The sequence below is a fragment of the Saccopteryx leptura genome, chromosome 2 (assembly GCF_036850995.1).
Source record: "Saccopteryx leptura isolate mSacLep1 chromosome 2, mSacLep1_pri_phased_curated, whole genome shotgun sequence".
Classification (NCBI taxonomy): Eukaryota; Metazoa; Chordata; class Mammalia; order Chiroptera; family Emballonuridae; genus Saccopteryx; species Saccopteryx leptura.
The window spans coordinates 80,007,080-80,028,637 of record NC_089504.1 but is presented as its reverse complement, the minus strand read 5'-3'; the positions used below and the strand labels follow the sequence as shown (position 1 = coordinate 80,028,637).

The 21,558-nt window shown below is 39.9% G+C and overlaps 1 protein-coding gene and 1 pseudogene across 2 annotated transcripts in view; both read left to right on the top strand.

Moving 5' to 3' along the window:
• Positions 1-21,558, top strand: part of SLC24A2 (solute carrier family 24 member 2) — a 269,177-nt gene that overhangs the window by 135,613 nt on the left and 112,006 nt on the right. The window lies entirely within an intron of this gene.
• On the top strand, positions 17,188-18,199 carry LOC136393862 (calponin-2 pseudogene; annotated as a pseudogene).

The window sequence follows — 21,558 nt, the reverse complement described above, 5'->3', positions numbered from 1 at the left end:
CTCTGCACAAACTGGCTTCTCCTTCAGCACCCCACCATCTTGGCTGCCTCTCCTCTCTGCAAAAATGTGGTGTCCTCCTTCCCTTTCTCCTTCACAAACATTAGCGTAACCAAGCCTCTTCCCAAGCAGAAAGGTAATTAACCATATTACTCGACAGCATCACCACATGGGCAGCAGCCATTTTTAACAATAAAAGTGAGCAAAACCAGAAGATACAGATTTTACAAACTTATTTACCCAACTATCACCCAACCCTGGGCTGCTCTTGACCTCAGACCCACTGTCATTGGGACCCACCTAGAAAATGCTCATCCTTCCCACCTTCTTTCCTGAGCCCCACTTCTCCCACGCCCTCCATTGCCATTATGTTTTAAACATATTTTTTTGCTATATATTTATATTGTCATATGTGGAGAATTTACTCTGAAGTACAAAATATGTTATTTTTCTCTTACAGCCATAAAATCTCAAACTAAAATATGCTAAGTCATAGTCCTTAATAATTAATTGTACCAATGCAGCATACTTCATGAAGAGAAAAAGAAATGAAAAATTAAAAAAATGTCAATTTATAATCAACCACCAATATAAGATATTTCTAAGATGGTAGAAATTCTAGAAATATTGGTCTTTAAAAAAATATGAATGAAAATTATATCAATGCAGTAGCTAATGAATGGAGAAGTTGGGTGTATTACAACATCCAGACAGGGCATTTTGTTATGTCCTTCATAACTTGCCCCCTCTGTCTATATCTTTACACACATTTCTTGAATTCTAAAATTATTCCTGTCATTGGTGGGGGTGAAGAGGACCTGAAGAAATTATACAAAAGAGAATATACTAGGATAGAATATTTTTTTCACCTTTAAGTTTATATGTATCTTAGTCTCCTTGTTTAGTTTGAGATCTGTTCAAAGTTTGTTCTGAAATTATAATTCATGGTTAGTTCATGAAAAAAGGCCCCATTTAGGAAAATGTGCCTTTTGACTTAGAGATCAGAGAATGAGAACACTAAAAGCATCATTCACCTTCAAACTTTTCAGTGCAGACAAGTAACATTAATGATGACAAATATTTCTGATGAAGAATTCCATTTTCAGCTATTTGTTAATACTCATTAATCAAAACATGAAAAATGGCATGGTTAGTTTTTAAAACCTATTAAATAAACATGAATATTTTTTATGTTTCAAGCACATTTATTTTGTAAAAATGTAGAGAAAATAGGCATAAGCTAAGGGCAAGTGAGGAAAAGAGAACTGCAATTTAAATTTCTATCAGCTAGGATTGATGATTCAGAGCACAGACCTTAATCTAGACTCCCTGGGTTCAGATCTCAGCTTCTTCACTTATTATCATACTCTTTGGGTACGTGATTTTATTTTCTGCTTTCTCAGTTTCTTCAGCTTTCCCATTCTGTAACATGGGGATGAAAATGGAACTTATAGGCTGTTATAAGGATTCAATGAGTGAATCTAAGTGTAAAGTGCATAGACCCATCCTAGCCTAGTAAGCACACAGTGTCACCTTAAAAAATTATAAACATGTCATTTTAGTGTGAGTGTTCATATACTTCAGAATCCAGTCTTCCACCTGCATTCATTTGAATCTGAAAGTCCTAATACCACTATTTCATTATTTCCAGGAAAGCAGAAATCAACAATTCTAAGCACCATCTTTTCCCACCACCAATAATATCAATACTTCTACCATCAGCATTTCTAATTCTGCACCTTTTCCTCACTGAACATAAATCTTTGATCTTTAGATGACAGATGCCATTCCTCACTAGCCTATAAGTTCATAACTATAGTTTTGAGATGGATGTGAGGTGTGTTATAAGCAGTACACTATTCACAATGGTTAAAGTACCCAAGTTCATACATTTACTTTTACCAATAGGAATAGTTTCAAGGTTGTCTCATTTACTTCAGCCTCAATTAACTAAGTTCCAATAAACTTCCACAAATAGGAAGGAGGCAAAGATGTAAAATTCTAATAAATCCTACCCTCTGTGGTCCCTAGCTGTGCAAGTATCATATGTGTCATCTTCGTGTGTTTCAGAAAAATTTGAAGTTAAAACTGCTGTCCTAAGCAACATGTTGATAGTGATGGATTGCAAGTGCTTTGCAAACTGGAAAGACATACACAGATGCTCATAGTTATTTTTGGCAAATATATGTTACAGAGAGAGAGAGAAGGCTCAGACATGACAAGTCTGCCTCTTCCAAAGGATGCAAGAGTGTTTGGGGCAGCTGTGCTGGGGCACAGTGTCTATGACAACAAGGCCCTCTCGTCCATCCTCTGGAGCGTGTCCAGATTAGCCCCATTTATGACCCATGGGTAGCAAACATTTCAAATACACAAAAATATACCCCGAAGCCTCTATGGTAAATTTGCTACCATTTCAAGGACATTTCCACCAGTTATTCAAATTTAATGGTGGTGACAAAGTGCAGAGTAGCAGGGACATATCAAAAAATAAGCCATAGATTCATCCTACAAACAAGATTTCTAAAAACATAACATCTGGCCTGAATAATGGTCCTTTTATTTCTACAGACAGTTCAGTAGGAAAGAAATATTAAATCTAGTATTTTTATACTGTAGACTCCAATTAACTTTGTAAAATGCAGGTATAAGTAAAGCAAGTGTTTATAATTTTAAAGTATTTAAAATTAGATAAAAATTGTTTATCTTAACAGGATCAGGACAGCTTACATTTGATATGCAAAGAGCATTCAAAATCAGTAAATCAAATCCACTGATTTGTTTTAAGTGGGCAGATAATAGATGAATTCATTCAGATCTGTAAAAATAAATTAATACCATCTCTAGAAACAGGATCTCACAATCATGAAGCATGAAAAATCATAGCATCACAAGTCCATATAATATGCCACCTTCAAAGCCAAATTAAACAACAAAGCCAGCAAATTCCATTTGATATACGTGAGTGGGACTCCTGAGCATAGCTATTTGGTAGGTGTCCTCTGCGTTAGCAAGCTTGGCTCCCAGAGTGTACTCTTAGCGAGGAAAACTGACCTTGTGGTTTCAGTACATGGCTGCATGGTATCACCCTATGCCAGGCCGTGGCTTCTGAGACATACATGCTGAACTCCCGCTGAGCATTGTCACCAATGCTTTCTGTTCAGGCCACCTCTTAGATGATGACTAGGCACCTTGCCACTAGGGTCGCCCTGCTCCCACCAAAATGGATCAACTGCCTCTCCCAGGGCCCACTGGAGTATTCTTTCCTCTAATCCCAGATCCAGAGGTATGGACCCAGCACAGGATGTGAGAGTGTAGGTGGTAAGCTTAAGGCTGGGACACCTTCTAGCTGCTGTTCCATCGGGGAGGCCAAGGCACGTGAGGAACCAGGTCTTTCCACCTGCATCTTGCACTTCCAGTGCAAGACAACCCAGTCTCCCTTACTCCAACCTATCCTGGGAATTTAGCACTCCTATTCACACTCTACCCCTCCCCCTCCCACCCCAACTCTTTCCATCTGTCCTCCCTAGGCCTACTGAGGTTGGTGCTAATTTTATGGAAAGAAAAATGGAGACACATTTTTGGCAATACAATTGATGAAATTTACTGGAGGATTGGATGTCAGAGAAAAGGGGAGGAGCCTGACCAGGCAGTGGTGCAGTGGATAGCATTGGACTGGGAAGCAGAGGACCTAGGTTTGAAACCCTGAGGTCTCAACTTGAGCACGGGCTCATTCGGCTTGAGCATAGGTTCACCAGCTTGAGCATGGGGACACTGGTTTGAGCATGGGATCATACACATGAACCCATGATCACTGGCTTGAGCCCAAATATCACTGGCTTGAAACCCAAGGTCACTGGCTTGAGAAAGGGATCACTCAGTCTGCTGTAGTCCCCTGGTCAAGGCACATATGAAAAAGCAATCAATGAACAGCTAAGGAGACTAAGGAGCCGCTACAAAGAGTTGATACTTCTCATCTCTCTCCTTTCCTGTCTATCTGTCCTTATCTGTCTCTCTCTCTCTCTCTTTCTCTGTCACAAAAATAAAAAGAAAGAGAAAAGAAAAGGGAAGGAAAAAATTAAGCTGGACTCCTAATTTTTAGGCTTGATCAGTAGGGTAGATGGTAGCATCATCCTCTACTGGAAAGTGGATGGAAGATTAACAGGTTTGTGAAGTAGAAATAAATATTTCCAGTGAACATGTGTTGCTTTTATAGTCTAAACTCATATGTGTTATATTAAGTGTTAAAAATGTTTAAACAACCTAAAATAAACTGAAGAAATATGAAGATGTTTTGTAACATCTAAATTTGAGATTGGACTGATCCCAACAGCACAGAAAGAAAAGCTTCTACCATAACATCTATGAAAGTGGACTTCAGGCTTGTGCAATCAGTATGCCCACTAGTCAACAAATGGAGATGGCAGATTGGCAGGTGGATATGTGCATTCAGAGGGGACAAAGTCAGGACTAGAGATGTCTGTTGATGGCACTTTGGGTGAAGGAATTGTTTGAGAGCAGAAGAGGACCCAAGTCCTTGAAACTGAAAAGGGGAAGTCAGTGAGGGGGAAGGAAAACCATGAGAGAATGAGAGGAGTGAGACAGACACTGAGATGTCCAGTGAGAGATGGGGACAAGGAAGTAACCACCTTGTTTATGTCACAGTGGTCTTTGATGACTTGGACAAGAATAATATCACTAGCCGAGTGCAGCCCTCTGATTAGTCTCCCAGGTGCCATATTTGACCTCTCTGCCATCTTCATAAGAGTGAAAGCCACCTTTTTAAAACAAATCCCATTAGCCACTTGCTTGAAAACATTCATTGGCTTACTTACCATTTGAACTTAGAATAAAATCCAAACTCCCAGGGCTAGACATAGGGTGAGGTGAGTAAAGCACAAAAATTAATGAGGGCACCCAAAATCTCAGCAATCAAGATAAATAATATTTTAATGTAGTGTTTTTAAAAAATCAAATAAGCAAACTGTAGCCCAGGAACCAGCCACATGTTTTTATAAATAAAGTTTTATTGGAACCAGGGCCAGAATTAGGGTGGTATGAGTGAGAAAGGGTCATAGAAATGCAGGGTTGAAGCCTATCTTTATTTGATAGTGCTTGATCTTAATGGTTCATCATGGAATTTTTGAAATATTGCACTTATATTACTTATATTACTGAGTTTTTTTGGTGCCCTCAAAATTTTGTGCATGATATGAGACACTTGCCTCATCTTTGCAAACCCCATATCAAGGTCTATATATACTTTCTGGTGAATATGTGTTCTTTTCATGTTTAAAAACATGAATATTAGTTTAGATTTTAAAGAAATGGTTAAGCAACCTAAAATAAAATCCAAAACACATGGCAATGTTTTGCCCAGCAGTACAGAGAGAATGGCACCCAACTTTAATATCTAAAATGGTGAAGATTCCACTTCTTATGGTATTTTCCAGCTCGATATGATGTAAGTGAGGCATGTGGATTAATAACAGCAAGAGAGCTGTTTTTAAATGAAACCTATGATGCTGTCTTGGAAAGGTGCCAGGCAGATTAAACTTGTATAAGACATAATACTTTTTAACTACTTAAATATGTTAAAAATCATTTTATTTTATGACTTTTTAACAGAGAGGAAAAGTTTTTCTTGTATACCAGGTTACCAACCAAAAGAACCAGGCAACTTTAACATCTTTATTCAGCTAATAAATCCATGTTATAATACTGATGCAAAGAACCTTAGATATTCCACAACAGATTTTTGAGAATGCATATGGTTTGAGGCTTGGTTCATAGAATAAATATTTGTAGGCTTTCCAAGTTAAGAAGAAATATTTTCTTTCTCTTAGCTTCTCTCGCCTTTTCAATCATCACTATGCCTTATGTTTTAAAGGTTGGTTTGCTTCCTCTGTGAATAACTGTGGATAAATGGATTCAGCAAGGCCTAAAAACTATTGACCCTCCTCTTAATTAAGCTCTTATATTACAGGAATTGTGTCTCAGTTTCCCTATTCGAGATTTAGACGTTCCCTATTGCGAAATGCTGTGATCATCACAATTGGAAATTGGTTGCCCATATATTACCGATGTGACACACATGTCCAATCAGGACCATTGGTGAGAAAGACATGGGTGTGTTCTATGCACATAAACATCTCTTAAAGTATTTGCCTCACTGCTCAGTTGTAATTTCTATCATCTGGCTGGATGATGGTTGACATGTTGAGTAGGTAGTATGCTGTCCCTTGTCACGGTGGCTGGGCAGAATTCTAAGGGAATCTCTAGATACATGTAAGGCCCCTTGAGGCTCAGGCTGGGAATTGTCACTTCTACCACATTCTGTTGGCCAAAGTAAGTCACAAAACTAGCCGAGATAAAAAGGAAGAGAAATTAATTTTACCATCTGATGAAAGAGGGGGATATTAAGGGGGAGGACTACAAATCACTGTTGCAAAGGTACATGGATATAAGGAAGAAAAATATTGCAGCCATTTGCAAAAAGACTACCACAATTAATAAAGTGGAAAATCCCACTCCAAGACCTATAATGTAGTAGCTTCACCTGGGGACTTTGTAACACAGCTATGTGGGGGAGGGGCTAAAGAGCTGTGGATGAGAATCTTTGCAAAACCACTTGCAAACGCAAAATGGCAATTGTTTGATGAGAAAATGGAAAAACCGCAGATTACATTCTTGTCTACCTGGGATAATTAATGACTGACTTGCCCAGTTCTCTGCTTATATGAAGTTGAAATTCTTGGCCAGGGCTTCTGAGACATTGAGAATTTGATCGGAGGTGGGAATTTCAACCTATCTGCCATCTCTGAGTTTAGATATCGAACCGTTCTAGTTATAGAGTCTTGTAATGTTTTAATCTTATATATGGTGTATTACATGGTTGTAAGGATCCAGGAGTTTTACATATGTTGTTATATTTAATTTGATGACCAAAGAACACTCTGAGATAGCTGTCAGCTACATATTACATGTACAGGAACTGAGGCTTAGGGACCCTCTAACAACTACCTGGAGGCCACAGTACTAGTAACCGTCAGAGCCAAAGAGAGCTCTTTAAAACACACCCCATTCTGTGTGTCATTCTGTGGCTTTATCCTCTTGAGTCTTGTCCTCTTTTTTTTTTTTTCAATACTTAATGTTGGCCCTAGCCAGTAGCTCAGTGGATAGAGTGTTGGCCTGGCGTAAGGATGTCTCAGGCTCAATTTCCGGTCAGGACACACAGGAGAAATGACCAACTTCTTCTCCCCCCTCTCTCCCCCTTTTCTATCTCTTCCTCTCTGGCAGCCAGTGGCTTAATTGGTTCGAAGGCACTGAGAATAGCTCTGGTGGAGTGCATCAGCCTCAGGTGCTAAAAATAGCTTGGAACTCCAGCATGGCCCCAGATGGGGTTGCTGGGATGGATCCCAGCCAGGGTGCATGCAGGAGTCTGCCTCACTGTCTCCCCTCCTCTCACTTAAGTGTGTGTGTGTGTCTCTCTCTCTCTGTGTGACATTAAGTATATAAGCAAAGAGGGAATTCCCTTTGATATCCTAGGACATTTAAATGCTAGTTTGTGAGTCTCTAATTTGATAGAGGAACATGTAAAAAGAAAATTTTAGAATAATCTGCCTAATGAACATCCATTAGCAATAAAGATAAATTCAATTTACTAAAGCTTGATTTCCTACAAAACTACTTAAGAATGTATGTATTGGATAACAAGAGGGTCTCTTTTGGAGAAAATAATCTTTCCTCATTCAACTAAGTGCTCTCTAGTGGCCTAAAAGTCTATGCCATCCCAGGTTTTAGCTGGGCCATAGATTCAAGCCTGCAAAGAACAGGTCCAGATAGTCCTGGGCATGAAGCCTGACTTCACCCAGTGCTGCAGATGTGGCCTTGGGCTATTTCCTGAGCCTCACATAACCTTACTCTTTCCAGCAGTAAAGTGGGATTGGTGATGCTTATGGAACTATAAATATTAAATAAGATAATGCATTTAAATCAAGTTGTTCAAATGCTAAGTGCTATTGATTTGTCTCTCACCTGCGATTTTCAACACAAGCCAGCACAGAGCAAAGCCCAACAAGCAAGACTCCACAGAACAGCTGACTTCACTTCAAAATCATTCATTGTTTTTTTACATTTGTGTATTCTACACCTAGCCTCCTACACTGAATATTTATAAAACAAGATGGGATGGTAAATGGCATTCAACAGACAGGTTTTAACCCAGCCCCTGCTCGCTGAGTAATTAGCTGTCCTTACTCCATCAGTTCCTTCAACCCTTTGAGCTTCATGTTCTTCCAGCTACAAAACAAAAGCAATACTCATAATTCCTCTGATGCTCGGAGACAGCCACATGAGATCACCCAGCACAGTGCCTGGCACTTCTTTACATGCTTGTTTTATCCCCTTTGGCATTTACAAGGACATGCACCCATTTCCAAAATGGCCTGGCAGGTAAAAGAAAAGACTTTTCTCCTTTTTCTCACACATTTATTTTGGGTTTTTCTTCTTCCCTCTTCTGTGTTTCTTCAAGGTGAGCACAGTCGCAGTTGTAAACACCCAAAGCAACCAAAGCCTTGGAACAGACACAGTCAGGAGAGAGTGCCTGATTGATCTCCAGCATGGACCTTTGGCACTCTGCCCAGCCTCTGCCCACTGAATAGAATTGGACCATCTGTAGTGACATTCAGGTCTTTTTCCTGCAGAGCTGGAACTAATTGAGAATGTGTCAGTGTGTGTAACATGCTTTGTGCTGCCTTCTGCTCTTGCTGGCTTCTGCCAGAACCCACTTCAGTGGCATTAGGCTCTCAGTTGGTTAGTCTTGATGGGTCCTTTAGGAATTCCTCCTTTCTGTCAGTTAGCAGGTCCTTTGTAATTTGTGTTCTTTGTAATAATATCTTTCAGCTTCCAAAAGGTATTTTGAAAGCTTAAATCAGTAATTCTTAATTTTTTTAGGGCCATAGACCCATTTGAGAATCTGATTAAAGCTATGGATACTCTTCCTCCTGCCCTTGGAAAGTCATATATGTACACAATTTTACACAGTTTCAGAGATTTCACAAATTCCTCCCCTAATTCAGAATATGGATTCCAAATCCGAGCCCTAAATAGTATTTATTTGTATTTATAAATTTCTGTGTGGTCTGTATTGTCCACCAATAAGCTAATACAAAACAGCGGTCAGGAAATGAGTACTTGTTTCTAAAGCAACTTTTTTTAATGAAACAGATGATTTTTATTGATCTGTTCTCTTGAGTTAATGGGATAAGAAGGGAACAGAGGAGCTCTTAGCAAATAAAACAGAAACTTTGTTTTATGTATAGCAATAACTAGCCTGGCGACAAAGTTATAAACACAAACATAATTAATTGATCATACCAAAAACACCGTTATGAGGTATTAACCTGTTAAGGCAACATGTCACCTATTACATACATATGAAATACACACACACAGTATTATGATTATATAAGAGAATGCTCATATCCTTAGAACAGTGTTTTTCAACCAGTGTGCCATGGCACACTAGTGTGCTATGAAACATGGTCAGGTGAGCCGTGGGGAAATTAAACATGGGTCCCCAAACTATGGCCCACATACTGGATATGGCCCCGTGGAGGCTATTTATCCGGCCCGCCGCCAGCTGCCTCCATCCAAACATAAACATTCCCCTCACAATCCCTCCAGCTATCAGTGACAGGAAGAGTGGAGGCACAGGACCACTAGCGATGAACCAATAGTAGGCCGCCTCTCATCCACACCCAGGAAGGTCCCGCTCCGGCTGCCTCACACTTGTCATTGTGTGGCCGCAGTGAGTAGTTGAAGCTGCTACTCCTCCCCATGGTCCCGATTTCTAATCCTGGTCAGGACTGGAGGTAAATCTTGCCACCACTAGATGAAGCCTCAGCCTCAGCTGGTTATGTCTATCCTGATGGTGTATATAGATATTTGACCTTTTCCTTTTTAAAAGACGACCCCACAGAGGGTGATATACAATGCATCACAATGTTATCTAACTTTAAAGCTAAAGTTTGCTGGTCTTCCTTTGGACAGTTTTTGGTTATCTGTTGCCAAGGAGTTCCCCATTCTGGCCAACAAAGCTATTTTGACATTGCTCCCGTTTTCAACCACATATCTATGTGAGCTGAGCTTCTCAAGCTTGACTGCGATAAAAACTAAAAACAGAGAGAGACTGAGAACTGTTGAGGAAGAGCTTCGTGTGTGTCTTTCTACCATTCCTGCCAGGATACCCCTTTTGTGTTCATCGAAACAGGCCCAGGTTTCACACTAAGTGAGTATAAATACATTTAGAAACTATATTATTAACTATATGTATAATATGTACTGTGTTAGAGTGTCATTTTGGTAGGTGGTGTGCCCCAGGATTTTGTAAATGTAAAAAATGTGCCGCGGCTCAAAAAAGGTTGAAAATCACTGCCTTAGAAGATAATATGGGAAATGTTTAGGGGTGAAGATAGCATAACATCTGTAACTTACTCTAAACTGACTTATAAAAATTATAACTATATAGCCCTAGCTGGTTGGCTCAGCGGTAGAACATCGGCCTAGCGTGCGGCAGACCCGGGTTCGATTCCCGGCCAGGGCACACAGGAGAAGCGCCCATTTGCTTCTCCACCCCTCCATCATGCTTTCCTCTCTGTCTCTCTCTTCCCCTCCCGCAGCCAAGGCTCCATTGGAGCAAAGATGGCCCGGGCGCTGGGGATGGCTCTGTGGCCTCTGCCTCAGGCGCTAGAGTGGCTCTGGTCGTAACATGGCAATGCCCAGGATGGGCATAGCATCGCCCCCTGGTGGGCAGAGCGTCGCCCCTGGTGGGCGTGCCGGGTGGATCCTGGTTGGGTGCATGCGGGAGTCTGTCTGACTGTCTCTCCCTGTTTCCAGCTTCAGAAAAATGAAAAAAAAAATTATAACTATATATATAATATATATTTATATTTATATATAGTGTATATATACATATTGATAAAGCAAATATAGAAAATGTTAACAATTACTGAATTTAAGTGGTAGAAATACGGCTACTCATTGTATTACTCTTTGAACTTCTATGTTTAAAATTTTTCATTCTAAGGCCCTGGCCAGTTGGCTCAATGGTAGAGCATCAGCCCAGAGTGTGGATGTCCCATTCAATTCCCAGTCAGGGCACACAGAAGCAACTATCTGCTTCTCCATCCCTCCCGCTTTCCCTTTTCACTCACTCTCTCTCTCTCTCTCTCTCTTCCTCTCCGGCAGCCATGGCTCAATTGGTTTGAGCACACGGCCCTGGGCGCTAAGGATGGCTCTGTGGAGCCTCTGCCTCTGGCACTAAAAATAGCTCAGTTGTGAGCATTGCCCAAGACAGGCAGAGAATTGACTCCAGATGGGCATCATCAGGTGGATCCTAGTCAGGGAGCATGTGGGAGTCTGTCTCTCTATTTCCCCTCCTCTCACTCGGAAAAGAAGAAAAGAAAAAAAAAAATTTTATTATAAATCTTAAAGAATGAGCACACACATTATTTTGAGGAAAATGTTAACATAAGCATAATCTTTCACTTTTGGACTGGATTTTATTTTTTTATTTAGAAATTAAATTTAATGGGGTTTCAGGTAAACATTTCTATAGCATTTAAACTGTTGATTGCATTGTGTGCCCATCAACGAAAGTCAGATCACCCTTCGTCACCATATATCTGTCCCTCTTTACTCCTCTTCCCCCCATCTGCCTTCCTCTGGTAACCACTTCACTTTTATCTGTGTCCATGAGTCTCGGTTTTATATCCCACCTGTGTGTGAAATCATATAGTTCTTAGCATTTTCTGATTTACTTATTTCACTTAGTATAATGTTCTCAAGTTTCATCCATGTTGTCATAAATGGCACTATGTCATCATTTCTTATGGCTGAGTAGTATTTCATTGTATATATGTACCACATCTTCTTTATCCAATCCTCTATCAAGGGACACTTTGGTTGTTCCATGTCTGGCTGCTATGAATGATGCTGTGATGATCATGGGGGTGCATGTGTCTTTGTGTACCAATGTTGTCGAGTTTTTCGGGCAAATGCCCAGTAAGGGATTTCTAGGTCATATGATAGCTCTGTTCTTAATTTTTTTGAGGACCTCCCATACTGTCTTCCACAATGGCTATACCAGTTTACATTCCTACCAGCAGTGAATGAGGGCTATTTTTTTTCTCCACGGCCTCTCCAACACTTGTTCTTGCCTGTCTTGTTGATAACAGCCAATCTCACAGGTATGAGGTGGTATCTCATAGTTTTGATTTGCTTTTCTCTAATAGATATCTATTTATAGGTTGTGCATCTGCATGACAGAAGTATCTGTTTAGATCCTCTCCCCATTTCTTAACTGGATTGTTTGCTTTGTGTTGTTGAGCTTTGTTAGTTCTTTATATATTTTGGATATTAATCACTTGTCAGAGCTGTTGTTCGTATATCAACTCCCATTTGGTTGGCTGCCTTTTTGTTTTGTTGTCAGTTTCTTTTGCTGTGAAGAAACTTTTTAGTTTAATATAGTCCCATTAATTTATTTTAACCTTTACTTCCCTTGCCTTTGGGGTCAAATTTATGAAATGTTCTCTATAACCAAGATCCCTAATTTAGTACCTATGTTTTCTTTTATGTAATTTATTGTTTCAGATCTTATATTATATTTAGGTCTTTGATCCACTTGGAATTAATTTGTGCATCAGGACAAACTATAGTCAAGTTTCATTCTTTTGCATGTGGTTTTCTAACTTTCCCAGCACCATTTATTGAAGAGGGTTTCTTTTCTCTGTTGTGTGTTTTTGACTCCTTTGTCAAAGACGATTTGTCCTTATGTAAGTGGCTTTATTTCTGGACTCTTGATTCTGTTCCATTGGTTGGTCTGTCTGTTTTTCTGCCAATACCATGTTGTTTTGATTATAATGGCTCTGTAATATAATTTGAAGTCAGGTAGTGTGATACTTCAGAATATTCTTTTTTCTCAGGATTGCTTTGGCTTTTTGGAGTCTTTTATGGTTTTATATTGGACTGGATTTTATTTTAATCAGTTGGCAAGCATTTTTTTCCTGTAGGTTCAATGTATTTTTTATTGTATTAGAGTCCTATCCAAAGATGTCCAACATTACTATAATTTATCAAATACTAAACTTTCAGTGATGATATTATGCAACATTATATAATTATTATCAGCAATTATGATGTTTTCTAGGCAATACAGTTGTGCAGAGGAACCCGATACAAAATGATGTGTCTACAACTGTCTTGAGAAGTTCTCAAGGGGCTACAGCCACAGCTTCAGAGCCAGCAAGAAGAAAGCTTTTCTTTTTCTTTTTTTTGGTATAGTCCTCATGTTGTTGTCCCCTAGTTCTGCGACAGAAATTTAATCCCAGTGCTGAAAATAGTGCTGGATATTTGGCCAAGAAGATGATGCTGACTATCTTATTGGCACCTCCTGGCTCTGTTTGACCATAATTGCAGTTAGGATTCCCAGAGCATATCATTTTCATTTCTGCTACTGCAAGGCTACATCTGTTTTTAATAGTACACAATTTCCATTATGCTGTCAATAGATAACAGATAAGATATACCCTAGGAGACCAAGCCCCTATCTGAACCAGAAATTTTTATTTTAAGACCTGAACCTCTAACATCGTCAACACATTACTCCTTCATCAGCAAATATAGAACACTATCCTTACTTAATGAAGCTCTCAATTTCATCTCTACTTTTCTGTTTTACAGTTTGTTTTTTATGACTATAAGGGTGTATAACATTGAAATTTATAGTTTATTTTGTGTGTGTGTATGTGACAGAGACAGAGACAAAGAGAGGGACAGATAGGGACAGATGGGAAGGGAGAGGGACGAGAAGCATCAATTCTTCGTTGCAGCTCCTTAGTTGTTCATTGATTGCTCTCTCATATGTGCCTTGATGGGGGGGGGCTACAACAGAGCGAGTGACCCCTTGTTCAAGCCAGCAACTTTGGGCTCAAGCCAGTGACCTTGAGCTTCAAGCCAGCGACCTTTGGGCTCAAGCCAAAGACTATAGGGTCATGCCTATGATCTCACGCTCAAACCAGTGACCCTGTGCTCAAGCCAGTGAGCCATGCTAAAGCTGGATAAGCCTGTGTTCAAGCCGGCAACCTCTACATTTCAAACCTCGGTCCTCTGCATCCCAGTTCAATACTTTATCCACTGCGCCACCACCTGGTTAGGCTAGTTTATTTTTAAAATAAATAAAAATGTCATGTACTTTTTGTTCAAAGCAAGGCTAATGATACCCTAAAATAGTTCTATGAATATTAGATGGCTTCCATTTTTTTAACGATTTTCAAGAGGGGGGGGAGCATCCATTTCCTGTTCTACTGGTTAAGAAATTTTTTGGTTGCTTCTTATGTGCCCTGACTAGGGATCAAACCTGCAACTTTGATATATCAGGACGGTGATCTAACCAACTGAGCTACATGGCCAGGGCTCCATTTTCTGAATAGATTTTTTTCTGTCCTTCATGGGAGGTGAATTCAGACTGTTTTGTGTTTACTTGGGGAATGCAGAGAGAGTTGGACCCAGGGAAGTATAGTCATTAGGAACATGTGGTTCAAGGTAACATCTGCATTTCATTCCCACTCCCTCCACTTACCCGTATGATTTGGGGCAAGTCAGTTCACCTCACTAGGCCTTCCACTCCTGTTCTTTAAAATGGGCATAATAGTAACTGGACATCCATAGGCAAAAAAAGGGCAGGGATCGTAACCAAAATTCATATCTTATATAAAAATTAACTCAAAATGGATTATGAGCTTAAGTATAAACCTGAAAACTAAAAATTTCTAGGAAAGAATTTTCAGGACCTAGGACTAAACAAAGACTTCTTAGATGTACTACCAAAATCCAATGCATTAAAGGAAAAATTGATAAATTAAAAACTTTTGCTTTGTGTAAGATGATTAAGAGACTGTTAAGAGGATAAAGGAAAAATTACAGTTGGGGAGAAGATATTTGCAAACCACATGTCTGGCAAAGGAGTTGTATCTGATTTCACTTATTTATTATTAAATAAGCCTTTATTGAGCACCTGACACCACTATGCTAGGTACTGTGGAGTAATATAAAATGAAAACACAGTCTCTGCCCTCAGAAGGGTGCTCAGTAACGGGAAAGAAAGAGATGAGACACATAATACATTAGAATGAATTAGGGAGGAAATGGGGAACACAGAGTGTGAGTGGAGTACGGAAGTCGCCAGGCAGCTTTGAAATAAATGTCTCTGTGTCGTCTTTTTAAAACCCATCTCCATGGTATGAATGATCTTGGTTTCCTCCTGGCTTTGGAAACAGGACAGCAGATTAAGGAATGGGACTGATTCTCAGTATCAGTGCATTTGATTTATCACTTGATATGCATATTTGCTATATGAGTATGTTTGTTAGGTGCTTGATATTTGTGCCCTTTGTTGTTTCCCCAAGTTTCAATTATATTTGCATCTATATCATTAAATGTTTAAATTGGGTTTACATGACATTCATTTGCTTCCTGGAAATTCTGAAACTAAATTCAGCAAATGTGTCATCCCTGTTTCTCAACATGTATGGAAATGGTATCAAAGTTCTTTTGATATCAGGTGCTGCTATGATGCCAATGAAAATTTTACGATCACATGTTAAAATGCGGTGGAGAATTAATATGTTGTATTAAAGAGGTTATACTGTATCTAAGAAGCCATAAAAGTACAAAAATACATATATCAAAACCACAAAGTTACATTATATTTAAGTTATAGGTTTTTGTTCTCCTTGGAGTTCAGGGTTTTTTTTTTTTCTTTAATCTTAATTCTGTGAAAAAAATTTTAAAAACATTCTCAAGAAACTTTGTTGCCAATAATATTGTCAAAAATTAAATGATATCTTCAATTTTATGAGTTTCAAACTATACCTTAAATATCTAGTACCCTTTGCTGTTTATAATTTTATAGACAAAGTTATATTCTTTATCATCTTTGTTAGCTTTTCCCAAACCAGAATGCATACTAAATCCAGCATTAATAAATTAATCATAAAGTGTGATTACAGAATTGATGGTTAGGTGACAGTTAAACCACTTAAGTATGTTCCTAAATATAGCACTTAATATTAGTGATCTGACTACTACCTATTCTGTCTAGTTAATTTTATGATAATAACATTCTAGAATGTTTCTCCATAAAAACAGATTTTTGCCAGTTTTGGTCACATATTTATCCCTAGCACCTGGTATATAGTAACAGTCAAATAAATGTTATCAAATAAATATGTTAAGTGACTGAATGAATTGCCTTTATTCAAAACTTGCTATTCAGTCTTCTGTTGAAGCTTCAGACACAATAAATGTGATTATTTCATGTTTGAGTTGTTCTTTCCCTAAAACAAAGAAACAGCCCTAGTCTTTCAAGTGACAGAAATAAATTGAAGACTAGGCACAAGTGCTTCCAAATAAACTAAATATAGACCAGTATTACCTGGCCACAGTGATAAATGGGACCACCAGAGGGCCCCACTCTTCCCAACTCCTGCAGAGCTATAAACTCCTTAATATAAGTTCATTTGTTATGTGGATAAACTAGTTTGCATTGTTACTTGAACCTATGCGATTGTGAAGGTCATAAAAAGTGCCTCCATGACCTTCAAGGGACAGAAATAATAATGAGAATTTATGACAGTTGTAGATGAGTTTAAATAATAATGCTGGAAAAGGCGAAAGTCAAAAAAATAACCATCCTTCCTCTATTCCCAGAGACCACCTTTTTGTACCATATGAACACAGATGAAATCTGTTGTTCTTCATTCACAGCAATCACTTCGGCAACTATGTTCTGGCCTCCACTGAAAGTCAGTGCTCATAAACAGTTCTTAGTATACATAAGCCACTTTACTGTAGTTGCAGTTCTAAAGTCTTCTGTCTCTTTCACACAGTCTGCTACAAGGGAAATGCCACTTTCTTATTTCCCCAACACTTAAAAAGGCTCTGGAGCCCAGCTGGCTGGGTTTATAGCCCAGCTCTGCCACTTACTGGCTATGTGGCCTTGGACAAATTGTCCAACCTCCTTCAGATTCAGGATCCTCATGTATTAAAGGGCGTGGGAGTGTATACAGTACCTGTTATTGTGGGCCTGTCCCCCACCATCTCACCTGCCAGGCTGTTGATCCTGCTGTTGCCATGAGCTCCATGCAGTTCAACAAGGGGCCCTCGTACAGGCTTTCAGCAGAGGTCAAGAACCAGCTCCAGTTCAAATATGACCCTCAAAAGGAGACAGTACTCTGCAGCTAGATCGAGAGACTCATGGGTCTGTCTATTGGTCTTGACTTCCAGAAGGGTCTGAAGGACAGAATTATCCTATGCACATTTATGAATAAGCTGCAATTGGGCTCAGTCCCACAGATCAACCTCTCCATGCAAAACTGGCACCAGCTAGAAAACCTCTCCGACTTCATTAAGGCCATGTCAGCTATGCATGAACTCTGTGGACCTGTTCAAGGCCAATAACCTGCTTGAGAGTGGGACTGTGACACAGGTGCAGGGGTCTCTTGTGGCTCTGGCAGGGAAGGCCAAGACAAAGGGGCTGCAGAGTAGCGTGGGCATCAGCATCAAGTACTGAGAGAAGCAGGTGCAGAACTTGGATGGCACCACCCTGAGGCGGGCCAGAGCATCATCAGGCACCAGACAGGCACCAACACATGTGCCAGCCAGTCAAGCATGGTGGCATATGACCCAAAAATACATCTTTATGAGAGCAATATCCTGCCACCAGTGGACCACTCAACCATCAGCCTACAAATGGGCACCAACAAGTGTGCCAGCCAGGTGGGCACAATGGCTCCTAAGACCCAGTGGCACATCTATGACACCAAGCTGGAGACTGACAAGTGTGAGAGCTCCTCCATGTCTCTGCAGATGGACTATATGCAGGATGCCAACCAGAGCAGCAAGTCTTTGGCTGGGGCCAGCAGAGACACCACCCAGAGCACTGCCACAGGACCCAGTGGCTGACGGTGCTCCAGGGTCAGCCAGTGACTGCCCAAGCTCAGGGAAGGATCAGAGTAGCCCTCCTACTACCGAGAGCAGGCTACTGAGGGTCCCCACATCATCACCTCTTCTGGAATTTGGGGGTTTCCTACGCTTTCATCTTGTTTTCCTATGTGTTCCAGTACTTCCAGCTAAGAGTCTGTGAAGGCCAGACCCAAATGCAGGTAGGATGGGGATCCCTGCCAGGACACATCCAGGTAGCAAGTTTCCCAGCAGGCTTTAGGCCAAGCTGTGGCGGGAAGAAGAAACCTGTGCAGGGAGACAAACTGGTCCCGAATGGCTTCCGGTTGCTTCTGGGTCTCTTCCCTTTTCTCTGATGATCAGTTTGTGGTTTCTGTACCCACAGGCAGTTTTGACAAAACAAAAGTAATTTTTTGTGAGGGAATGTGGTAGGGATGGTGGAGGAGGGTGCTGGGAAGGATACCTCCTGGCAGAGGGCCAGGCCACAGTCCCCAGATATTTTATGCACCGTGAGATGCTGGATCTCCCCAGGACTCTCCCAGAAGCCCAGTGAGGAGACTGAGGCCCACACAAGACAATGGAGTTCTGAGTGTTTATAGCAAAGCCAGACCCCCCCTTCCATACTTGTCCCCTCTCCCCCCAACTAGTGCATTAGTGCATCAAGGATCCACACCAAGAGGCCCTCCCTGGGACCAGCCCCACCCAGGAGCCCTGGGACCAAGAGATAATGTAAAATACCAACTGTGAACTAAAGGCAATAAAACCTCTTTTTAGGAAAAGGAAAAATATATCGTGAAGATTCAATAAGATATTATATTGTATATGAACTACTTGGTACATATTGAGCTTGAAATAAAAATCCATCATTACTGGAATCTGCTTTATTTGTGGAAATTATTCTGTGGTGTGTCCAGCACCAGCATTTGTTGGACTTTTTTTTTTTTGTAATTCAGGTCATCTTAGAATTAATATATGAGTGCATTTGTGATTCTTACTGGTCACAGGAAATTTGGGTGACTGATGCCAGAACACTACTAACAGATTGTGTTTGATTGGCATATCCAAATGGCTCGTTAGCAATTGTGAGAATTGTCCAAAGTATATTAGCAACATCTGGATTATTTAGGGGTGGTGAGAGATGGCAGTGGTAGTTGGGTTATTCATTCCTAAATTAAGTGAATTAACCAGGTGCTTAGTATCCTGAGTATGGAAACAGCATGAGGCACTTCCTGCTTCTCTCTCTCTCTCTCTATTTATAAAATGGGGATTACTGTCTTCTATGTACCTACTTATGAAAAAGATTAAAATAGGGGCTCTCAGGGATGGACCTAAATAATCATCGTTACTATTACTTTAGCCAGTGGAGCAAGCATTAGAGGAGCTTTGGTTACTGACACAGGGACGTGCAATGCCCATTCTTCCTGAGTGGCTTCACGCTTCCATGTCACAAAGTTGCATTTTAAGTAATCACGTTAGGGACCATGAAGGCAGGAGGTAAATACTGACCTCAAGGATCTTATAACTTTCACTATTTGAGAGGCTTGCTGGGAGAATACAGTTTACTAGTTCTGTGAGAAATATTTCAAACTCCTTTTTATTATTTCTAGCTTTATTGATATAATTGACATATAGCATCCTGTAAGTTTGAGGAATACAATGTGTAGATTTGATACATTTCTGTATTGCAAAATGGCTATTACCATAAAGGTCGTTAATACCTCCATCATGTCATATAAAATCACCATTGCTTTTCTGGGTGAGAACACTTAAGATCTACTCTCTTAGCAACTTTTAATCATATAGTACAATATTATTAATCATAACCACCATGCTGCATATTAGATCCCCAGAATTTATTCATCTTATAACTGGAAGTTTGCACCCTTTGACCTACCTCTCCCCATTATCACAACCCCCAGCCACTGGTAAACACCACTCAGTAAAACTTTTCAAAGGTCTATGCTAATGCTCCAGTGGGATTTCCTGGAAACTTATTTAGGATTCAAGAAGAAAATAATTAATTTTTTAATTTTTTTTATTTTTAATAAAGAAAATAAATTAGTCTGTGTTTACTCACCACTTGAAAGGAGCACATAAATTAGATAGATAGATGATAGATAGATAGATAGATAGATAGATAGATAGATAGATAGATAGATAGATAGATAGATAGGATAGATAGATAGATAGATAGATAGATAAGATAGATAGATAGATAGATAGATAGATAGATAGATAGATAGTCATTTGTATTATAAGTGTGTGTGTGTGTGTGTGTGTGTATGTGTGTGTATAATTTCCTAACAATTTTAGAGAGGACCATAACAGATGCCTCATCTCATCTGTTAGGGTAGCTGCCCTCTTGTGGAGTAATCTTTTCTCCTAGTTTTGAGGGGACCTTATTTTACTATTTATCCAACTCAGAGCTTTCCGCAGTTACCAACACATCCAGGCACTCACATTGGCCACATTCACAACTGTCCCTGCAGAGCCTAGCTTCCTGGAGTCCAAAAGCTTCTAGTCCAGAATGCCAGCCGGCAGAGGCTGAACTCAAGACTAAGCCTGTGGCCATTTCTGATCCAGATATGTCTCGTCTGTTGCTCATAAGCAACATCCTGCCAAGTGAAAGTGTTGACCAGAAACCTCCAGAATTTCATGGGAGGCCAGATCCTTTTATTTCAGGTTTGGGTTCTGCCTTCTGTGAGCCTTCCAGCCTCCAGAGCTCCCTGATCAGAACCAGGCTCACTAAGGTATACGAGATATGACATGCTGACTTAGCCTTGCCAATCCTATTACCTGACAATGCTAATTCATGGGACAAGCACACAGTCAGAAGCCAAGTCAGGAAATATAATCTGTTGTATGCCTACTCCTCCCTCAGCTGCTAACCTAGGACATATCCAATTAACCGTCCTCTAGTGTTCGACACAAATCACCTCTCCCCATCCTAGTCATTCAAATTTCCTACTCCCCATGCAAACCACCCTGTTCTCTTTAATCCAGTTCATAATTCTGAACCTATTTTTGTCATATAATTTGTCCTATTCTCCCTCAGGGATCCTAATATCAGTAGCAATGATAATAGAGCTAACATATAGTGCTTACTATGTACCCAACACGGTCTAAGCACTTTACATGTATTAACCTTTTAATCCTCACAACAACCCCCTGAAGTAGTTGCTGTTGTCCTCCCTCCTGCACAGAGAAGAAAAAATAAAGCATAGAAAGATGAAGAAACGTGACAGAAAGGTCACACAGCTAATAAGTGACAAAAATAGAAAAATGAACCCAGGCAGTCTGGGTCTGAATTCCATAGTCTTTATAATTATATGACATCACTTCTTATCCTCCATTATGTCTTCTCATGTACAACTATTTGAAAGACTAACTGTGGTTTCTTCACTGACTCTAAGCAACTTCACTGCTATTCCCTCCATTTTGGGACACATCTATTATTCTGAAATTTCCTTCTACTATCCCAAATATACTGCTCACAAAAATTAGGTGATATTTTATCACTTCATACTCATTTTTGAAATATCC